The sequence below is a fragment of the Lycium barbarum genome, chromosome 1, assembly GCF_019175385.1.
Source record: "Lycium barbarum isolate Lr01 chromosome 1, ASM1917538v2, whole genome shotgun sequence".
NCBI lineage: Eukaryota > Viridiplantae > Streptophyta > Magnoliopsida > Solanales > Solanaceae > Lycium > Lycium barbarum.
Window position 1 is genome coordinate 148,317,534 of NC_083337.1, and position 9,074 is coordinate 148,326,607.

Consider the following 9,074-nt stretch of genomic DNA (forward strand, 5'->3'; position numbering starts at 1 on the left):
TTTTAAGCTCGCAAAAAAGTGGAACTATGTTAGAATCATGAACATGGTTAATATCAAGATCTGTTAGTATTACTATTAGTACTACTACTTGAGTCGCAAAAAGTGTTGAAGAATGAAAAAAGTCCCTCATCGGTGGTTAATGAGATGAGTGGTCTCCTTATATGGACTTGGACAATCCTCCCCTCATAAGCTAGCTTTTGAGGTTGAGTTAGGCCCATGATCCATTTCTTTACATGGTATCAGAGCAGGACCCATCTCACCCGATGTTAGGCCCCCAAATTAAATTGCTCACGCTCCAGATGTCCAGCCTTGGGCGTGAGGTGGGGTGTTGAAGAATGAAAGATGTCCAGCCTTGGGCGTGAGGTGGGGTGTTGAAGAATGAAAAAAGTCCCTCATCGGTGGTTAATGAGATGGGTGGTCTCCTTATATGGACTTGGGCAATTTTCCCCTCATAAGCTAGCTTTTGAGGTTGAGTTAGACCCATGATCCATTTCTTTACAAAAAGTTTTTAGGAGTACTCCCTGTTACATAGCAAATTCAAAGATTTATAGTACATGATTACTAAATACATTGAGAATTTTCTTTCATTTATAAATTAATCTACCAAGTGGTCTAGTCAAAGTCCATTTTGCTGATCTTCACACATTCATATATGCTTAAATTTGATAGACTTTTCGTGGGAATAAGCATTAAAAAAAATATTCTCACATTGTATCTATATAGGAAAAAAGTTTCCCAATACGTGAAATCTATCCTTAATTCGTTTTTATCTACACTATGCGAACAGAAAGTGAGTTAGGAATCTTTAATTAATTTAGAAGAGTGGACATCTTGAGCATGGACAATATAAGATGAAGGTTCAGTTTCGGCCTAATTCAAACTCTAAAAGCTAGCTAGCTCATGAGGAAAGAATTGCTTAAGACCATATAAAGAGATTAAGGACCTTTAAATCTGCCGACGTGGAACGTTGACAACAATTTAAACAAATAGTACTTTAATAACTAAAATTATTAAATGTCGGAATATGTGAAAACCTTAAAAACATATAAGATGCATGGCTCAGACGTTCAAGTGAATGGTTGATTCAAATGTAAAAAGATAAGTTTTCTCCTTGGATTACTGCCTTGAATAATGTAAGAATTTTACAATTTTTAGTATATCTGTTAACTATAGCACGTGCTTTTCATAATGAATTTATTTAGCTTTTTATGCCCTATTTATTTTAATTCCTCACAAGTCAATATGGTTTTTCATTCATTACCATGGGAAGATATTAACTTCGTACCTCAATTAGTCAAATCATGTGACTATTAATTACGCCTTAGAAAGATGCATGAATCCTATTTTTCTTTTTCTTGTCTTTCAATTTTGATGTCCTCATACTTAGTACTAAATAATTAGTTAACAATTAAGATTGATGGAGCTACCAATTCTTCGTTGCCAATTGACTCGGTTCTTCAAATTGAATACGCAAGTGAACTTTTGTGTTGCATGCTAAGTCATCTTCCACCAAAGAAGAGAGTCGTTAAATCAATGTTATCCAATAAAGCAATTAATGTCTACTGCTTCAATATTTTTAAGAGCCTTAATTTATGTAACATGGTGAGTTGAAACCTTATTCGATTGTTTACTAGGTTATACTTTTTTGGTTTCAGATTAAATCTTTTGAGACATTTTAAAATGCTTGGTATAAAAGTTTGAATTTGTCAAGTTAGTTGGCTCTTCACCCCTAGATTAATTAATTTGCTTGTAACACGAAATTAAGGAATTGGCGAGATATCTATGTTTTTAATTTAATGCCATTCTCCAATTTAAACTCTGAAGTTTCGCGTAGTTCATTTGGGTTTAACTTGTGTATATCATTGGTGTCAATAATTTTTATATGATCAATGTATTTTAACTGATTATGAAAAAAATATTAACTTTATTTTCTATATGATCAAATTAAGTTTATTATACCCGCAAGGGTTGGCTAAGTTGGGTGAGTGGTTTTCCACATGAGAGACCTGAGATCAATTCTCCTCACCAGCAGTTAAGGGTGTACAAAGTAAACCGACAAACTGCACCAAACCGATAAAACCAGTCAAACCGAGAAAAAAAATCGACTAGTGGTTTAGTTTGACTTGGTTTGGTGTTGAAAAAAAAATTCGACCATAATTGATTTGGTTTGGTTTTAGCTAAAAAAAAGTCAAACCGAACCAAACCAACCCAACATTACATGTATTCCATTTTTAAAATATTTTATACATAAAAAAAAATTATTTGTAATGTAATTTATAAATATTTGTTAAATTTTTTCATAGTTTTTTTTATCTATTATCATATTATTCAAGCTTGAACTTAGGATTTTGAATGTGAATAAGTTTTATATCTTATGGATGTTAGTAAATCATATAAAGTCCAAACCAAAACCAACTCAACACTAATACTAACAAAAGAAATTCAGTTTACCATTAGGAATGACAACAATATTGGATATCTATTCTTTAGTTTTGCATAATTGGTTTAGAGAGTGAAAATACATAACTTAACTTTTTTTTCTTGTCATGTAATTAATACTTATTAGCCATACTTATTTAAGCATGATTTAGTATTTTTAGATTATGGTCATTTTCTTTATGGCTTATTAATAGCAATATTTATTAATCGATTTTATTATCTTTTGTTGAATATTTTGATACAATGTCATCACTCTTCTCACATTTTGTTATTTTCTTATGAAACACCTTAATTACATAGTTGTATCTTACTAGGACTAAAGAAATATTTGAAGTAAAAGTTATATGTTTTGTCTCAAGACTATTCCGGAAAAAAAAAAAAAACCGGATAACCCGAGGTTGAAAACCCCGAATTTTATTGGTTTGGTATGGTGTATAAATTTAAAAACCCAACGCAATTGGTTTGGTTTGGTATTTAAAAAATCCGAACCAACCCGGTCCATGCATGTACACCCCTACCAGCAGCCTTCTCAGTCAGACCTCGTCGCAGCGGGCTTGCCTAATGCAATTTACATCTCCTGTGTGATTTGCGAGCTATTACACAGTGAGCTTCTAGCGGCTGCGGGTTTCCCCGAGAGTTCAATTTTATTTTATTTTATTAAGTACTATATACAATTATATGTTGTACGTCATGTCAACTAAGTTGTATGATAAAATTACACATTGCCAATGCATTTAATCCAACAAGCGGTATGTATGAGATTTCCGTAATTACCACATTTGGGAAAAGATTCATTACATGATTAACTAATTGATATCAACTTCAAACATTGTCAAATGAATATCTCTCTGTACATAATTTACTAACAAATGAAGACATTGGAATATACCCAAAGAAAATCCAAAAAGGAGTTCTCAGTAAATGTAAAGTAAAGAGTTTTTGAAAAATAACGTAAAAATCCACCACCCTCCTAATATGTCCACTAATTATTATTTTCCCATATCACTAATTTTGTTTGTGTAAGAATCAACTATATGAATCTTTACTCCATGTGTCGCAAATTGATTAGTTGCCGGCTTATACAACTTTGTATTTTCAACATTGTGGGACTGAAAATGTAAGCAAGCTCACACGAACAACAAAAGTATAGGTGTACTATTGATGAGCTTCATTCCGATTAACAGCAACACCAAACTGAACCATTAGGCTGCCCGGATAAGCAGAACTAGCCCTTAACAAATTAGCATGAGCACCAGCAAAGTGCATTTCATTGAGTGGACAACCTGAGCCAGAGCCACCCTTTCCAGGGATATTAGTGCAACCAGATGGTCCAGAAGGAGGGACTGGACCTCTTTGAAGAGACTGTAAACTCATCAACTCTTTTTCATGTAACAACCTGGTCCCTTTACCTGGCTGGGAAAACACTATTAGAACAAAGGCTAAGAATACCAATAATTTGATGTTAAGACTATTCATATAGTACTTATGTTGCCAAAGCACGAAGTAGAATGCTGTTTTAATTTGTTTAGCTGATAATCAACGATTAAGTTGAGAGAACATATATATAGGCGAGGTTTCTTGTTGTTTCGTTTATACGATAAGTTTTTGACCGCTGACTGCTGCCAGAATGTTAATAATATAATAAAATATATTCCGAGGAATGTGGTTTTTTAATAATATAATAAAATATATTCCTAGGAATGTGGTTTTGAAGTGACAAATTCGTGCAATGTTTTGTATGCTCTTCATCTTATTTGTTGGTATTTAGTATAATATATTAGTACGAGATAAAGCTAAGTGGGATTATGTACGTAGTTGATGATGTTAAAGTTTAGGATATGTGTTAGGAGAAGAAATTTTTCTGATTGTCCTGCCTACTAGGTTCGTGGAAGCTTAGGCAGTTGAGCTTTGGACTAAAGGCAATTCCTGTTGGGGAAGTTTCTTCGTAATGAGCTAATTTCTTTGTTTTTTTTTTTTGCTCTAAAATTTGTGCATACGTTTCTTTTGGTTGTTCGACAGGGGCGGACCTACACGGTTTCAAGCGGATTCATATGAACTCACTTCGTCGAAAAATTACACGGTACATATATGTATATTTAATCTGTCTTTGAAAGAATACAAGATAAATTTTAAATTTTGACTCCACTTGAACTAAAGGCATCACCCAGCCCACCGGCAAAGTGGGTTCAAACTTTTGAACGAATCCCAAGTTTGAGCCTGCCCTACAACAAATGAGCTTTCTTTTTCTTTTAAGCATTTAACGACTACAGTAGAAAACTAACAGTGTTAGCTTCTTTGCGTATTTATTTTTTAATATATGAAATCCGCTTGGTGAAAATCTTGAGTCCGCCACTGTTCATTGACTTATAAAAGTAAATGAATCAGCGCTAAGTTCTTCCGAGTGTCATTATGCATATTGAATGAGCCCTCTATTTTCAAATTTTTTGGAGGAGGTAGGGCAGACTAGAAATGGGAGCAAAATGAAGGGGAAAACCTTACATTTCTTGCAACAATTTAGGCTTATCACGCGCCTTAGTCTAACCTTAGTTTTTGGTTTTGTCCCTTGGACTCTAATTACATGAAAGGCACCTTGACTCAAAAGTTAAATTTCTGAAGTCCCTATTCCTAAGATAAGCTTCACAACGAATCTCCTTTGGAGTTCAATCGCCAACAATCTATGGATTGTTAAACTTACAAGACATTGATTCTATGATATTAAAACTAAACTCCACTCAATTCTCTACCTTAAACAAATCACCCTACCGCGAAAATTATGTTTCCCACTTGTCACTAATTCCACAATATACCTTACCTTCTTAAACCAATTTAACTAAAAGCCCACGATGACACCTAATCAAATCATTTACCAATTCTAATCCATTCAATATTCGTAATACCTTCAAACACAGCGAGCACTTGAACCAACGCCCCGTGGGGCAAGTCTCACGCATTACTTTAAAAGGACAGTAGAACCTGCTCCAATCCTCACACTTAAATAGTAGCATTTCCATTTTGCTATGTTCCTATCATGTTATAATATGGAAGACACTGATGACATCGTAAAACTGCAAATCATAAAACCATATATTCCATCAGTTTCAATTTATGTGAAACTTTTCGGAGTAAGAGTGTCAAACTTTATAACTTTGACCTTAAATTTTGATATAGATTTTTCAGGTTTGTAAAAATAAAATTTTATATATTTAGAAACTACATTAAAAGTTCTTTAAATCATGATAATTTATAATTAAAATAATTTAGAAAAAATGTAAGGAAAGCATGGTCAAAGAATCACCTCGTAGACTCCCCAAATAGTAAAGGATTCCAATAAATTGAAACAGAGGGAGTATTACAATGTCAGGCATGAGCAAACACCAACTTTTGAAATATCAAATAGCCAATATGAGGGGGGTATAGAAAAGTTATGTTTTCTAAAGCTAAATAAATATGAGGGCAGAATTACTCTTTACAAAATGGCTACAAACTCGCCTCCAAACCTATAAACAAACCTAAAAACAGGTTATGGTTGAGGACCTCCTCCCCGGCGGTGTTACCCCCTCCCTTTTTCTACCTGTTCTTCCAATTCCGGGTTGATTTCCCTATTAGAGCTCTACTAGTTCCTCAGCTGTGAGCCCTGGGGGTTTCTTGTTCCTGTTGGAACACTGCTCCCGGACGTGCTGCTAGCTGTTTTAGGCATGGTCAGGTGCGTTTTTTCTTTTTGACAGAACAACTCCAGACCCAAGCAAGTATTTTAAGATTTTCTGCTTTGGATCAGGACGACACCACAACTATCTATCCCCACAGACGGCGTCAAACTATTTTCTGGTGAAATCAGATTTAACCAAAAAATCAGTTAGAGATTTGTTTTTATAGGGTTTAAAGACAAGTGAGATGTATCCAATCCTGAGAACTCTTTTTATGAGCCAGGTCCGGAGTAGTTTGGATCGTGATAAGAGTTTAGCAAGCAACCAAGATAATATGATAAGATTTGAGCAACTAAAATGATAAGAAAGTGATGGTTTCTATATATTCCTTACCCCCTGTTTGGATGGTGGTTTCCCGTGGTTCATTAATGTATGATTTTCTATGAAACCATGTTTGTTTCCATTGTTCTTAAAATTATGTGGTATGGTGTTGTAAACCCATTGTTCATTCCATGGTTATATAACCATGAAAAGTCCCAATTTTTGTAACCACGGATTTAGTGGTTTTTTCGTGGTTATGTATTTCATTTTTCCATCATACCCCACCCACTCCTCCATCCTACCACTCACCCCCACCCACCTCTGCCCTACCCTCCACCATGGTCCATCCCACCCCACCCCTGCCCCACCCTCCACCATCCATCCCACACCACCCCCACCCTACTACTCACCCTCACCTCACCTCACCCCATCCCTGCCCTACCATCCACCCCCACCCCAACTACCCCACTCCTCTGCCACCCACCCCAACCACCACCCACTACCCCTCACTAACGACCAACTCCACCCCACAACAACTCACCCCCACCTTACCATCCACTACCCCCACCCTCATCCTACAACCACCCACCCCTCCACCACCCCAACCCACTACCCCTCACCCCAACCAACCCCACCCCCACCCTACCACTCACCCCCACCCTCATCCCACAACCACCCAGCCCTACCCAATACCTACTTATTTTTTAAAGTTCCCACTGCATTCTTTACCTGAGTTTTATTAATATATATAAACTAATTTCTAATTAAGAGTTAAGGGTATTTTAGTAAACTTATAATTTATTATACAATACCATACAGTCAAACCAAGCAATACAAATGTTATTAAACCACAACAAACGACACAGTCTATCTAAATATGGTGTTCATTAATACAGTATAATACAATACAATACCATACTGTACCATACCATACTGTACATTAATGAACAACGGGAAACAACCATCCAAACAGAGGGTTAGAGAAAATAATAGGATTACAAATGGTGAGAGCAAAAGGGTGAATAAATCATTGCTTCTATATTAAGCTTCCTTATATAAACCAAAGTGAGACTTTTCAAATTCCATAGTATAGGTGATGTGACCTTTCTGCCACCCCAACGTGTATGCTTGCAATGGCGCTCTGATCGAGGGTTGTTGACGTGACACGGGTTGGTCAGAATGGGAGCCAGCTGGACAGGCCCCGTGGTCGTGACGGGTATCCGGTCTCGTAACGGGGCCAGGATGCGCTTTTACCCCATACACATTTGATCCAACATACGTGTATGTATGAGAATTCCGTAATTACCACATTTGGGAAAGATCCATTAGATATAGAGAAGACTTTTTGATATGATTACCAAATTGATATCGACTACAAACATTGCCAAACGAATATCTCTGTACATAATTTACTAACAAATGAAAAAATTGAAATACATCTGAAATCAACCGTCCTCGCCCCAACCCTCCCAAAGAAAATCCAAAAAGGACTTCTCAGAAAATATAAATTAAAGTAAAAAAGTTAACAGAATAAAAGAAAAAGACAACAGCCTGCTAATATGTCCACTGATTAATATTTCATATATCACTAATTTTGTCTGTGTAAGAGTTTGCTATTTGGGGGATTGTTAAGTTTAAAGTCCACAAATGCATTAAGTGAGGGACTTTAAAGGTGAAGTATGAATTGGGAAATGGAGGGAAACAAAAGTGGAGGGAAATGAAAGTTTGAAAAACAACCTTTCAAGTGAACACTTCTCCCACATTGATGGTTGAAGGTGTTATGTGTGTGCTTATATTAAGCAACACATTCTCTAGCTCATAAAGGGTTGAGAAGAGGACCACCCCTGGCGCCATCGTCGTCGCTCAGCTTCGGCTTCGGTCAAATGATCTGATTGATTGATAATTTTTTTGGACCAAATTTATTTTATTTCCATTTTCGTTACTTAATGTTTCTAATCAGGATATTAATTAATTCACGCGAAATTAACTTAATTCATTAAATTCGTGGAGTTTTTTTTCCAACGGACATAACGATGACCAACGGTCATCTCCTTCACCGAACAGGCACTTTCATACCTGTTCAGATCAAAATAACAGGCTATAAATTTTTAGAGGCTTCGCCTCATTTGCTTACACACTGAAAAACTGAAAACATTTTTGTTCTTTGAAAAACGCAATTTCCTTTCCCCTCATTGTGTATTCTTTTCAAAATCAAAAAATAATAAGTGTCGTGTGATTACTACCATTCGTTGAGTTTGCTGAAATTCTGCAATTTCCATTGCCGATATTGCAGAATAGAATTTCGTTCTATCCTGGGAAGAATTAATCCAAACCTTTGGCAACTGTGAGGGGATTAAATTCTGTGTGGGCTCCAAATAAACACACTGTTATTTAGTTTATGTAATCAGATTACAATTTGATTAATAGGAATCACAAACTTAAAGAATTTAATTTAATTATACTTCTGTTTCATCTAATATTCTGTTCTGGTTGGACACTAAAATCCTCGGATTTTCTACTCCAGTAATCTACTCGATTCGAAGATATAAAAACTTCATCGAGATTATTACTTTGTGTGTTCGATTAGAAGAATATAAAAACTTCATCGACGTTATTACTTGGTGCGTTCTATTTATTGATTCTGGTTCTGTTTTGTTGTCAAACAGAAAA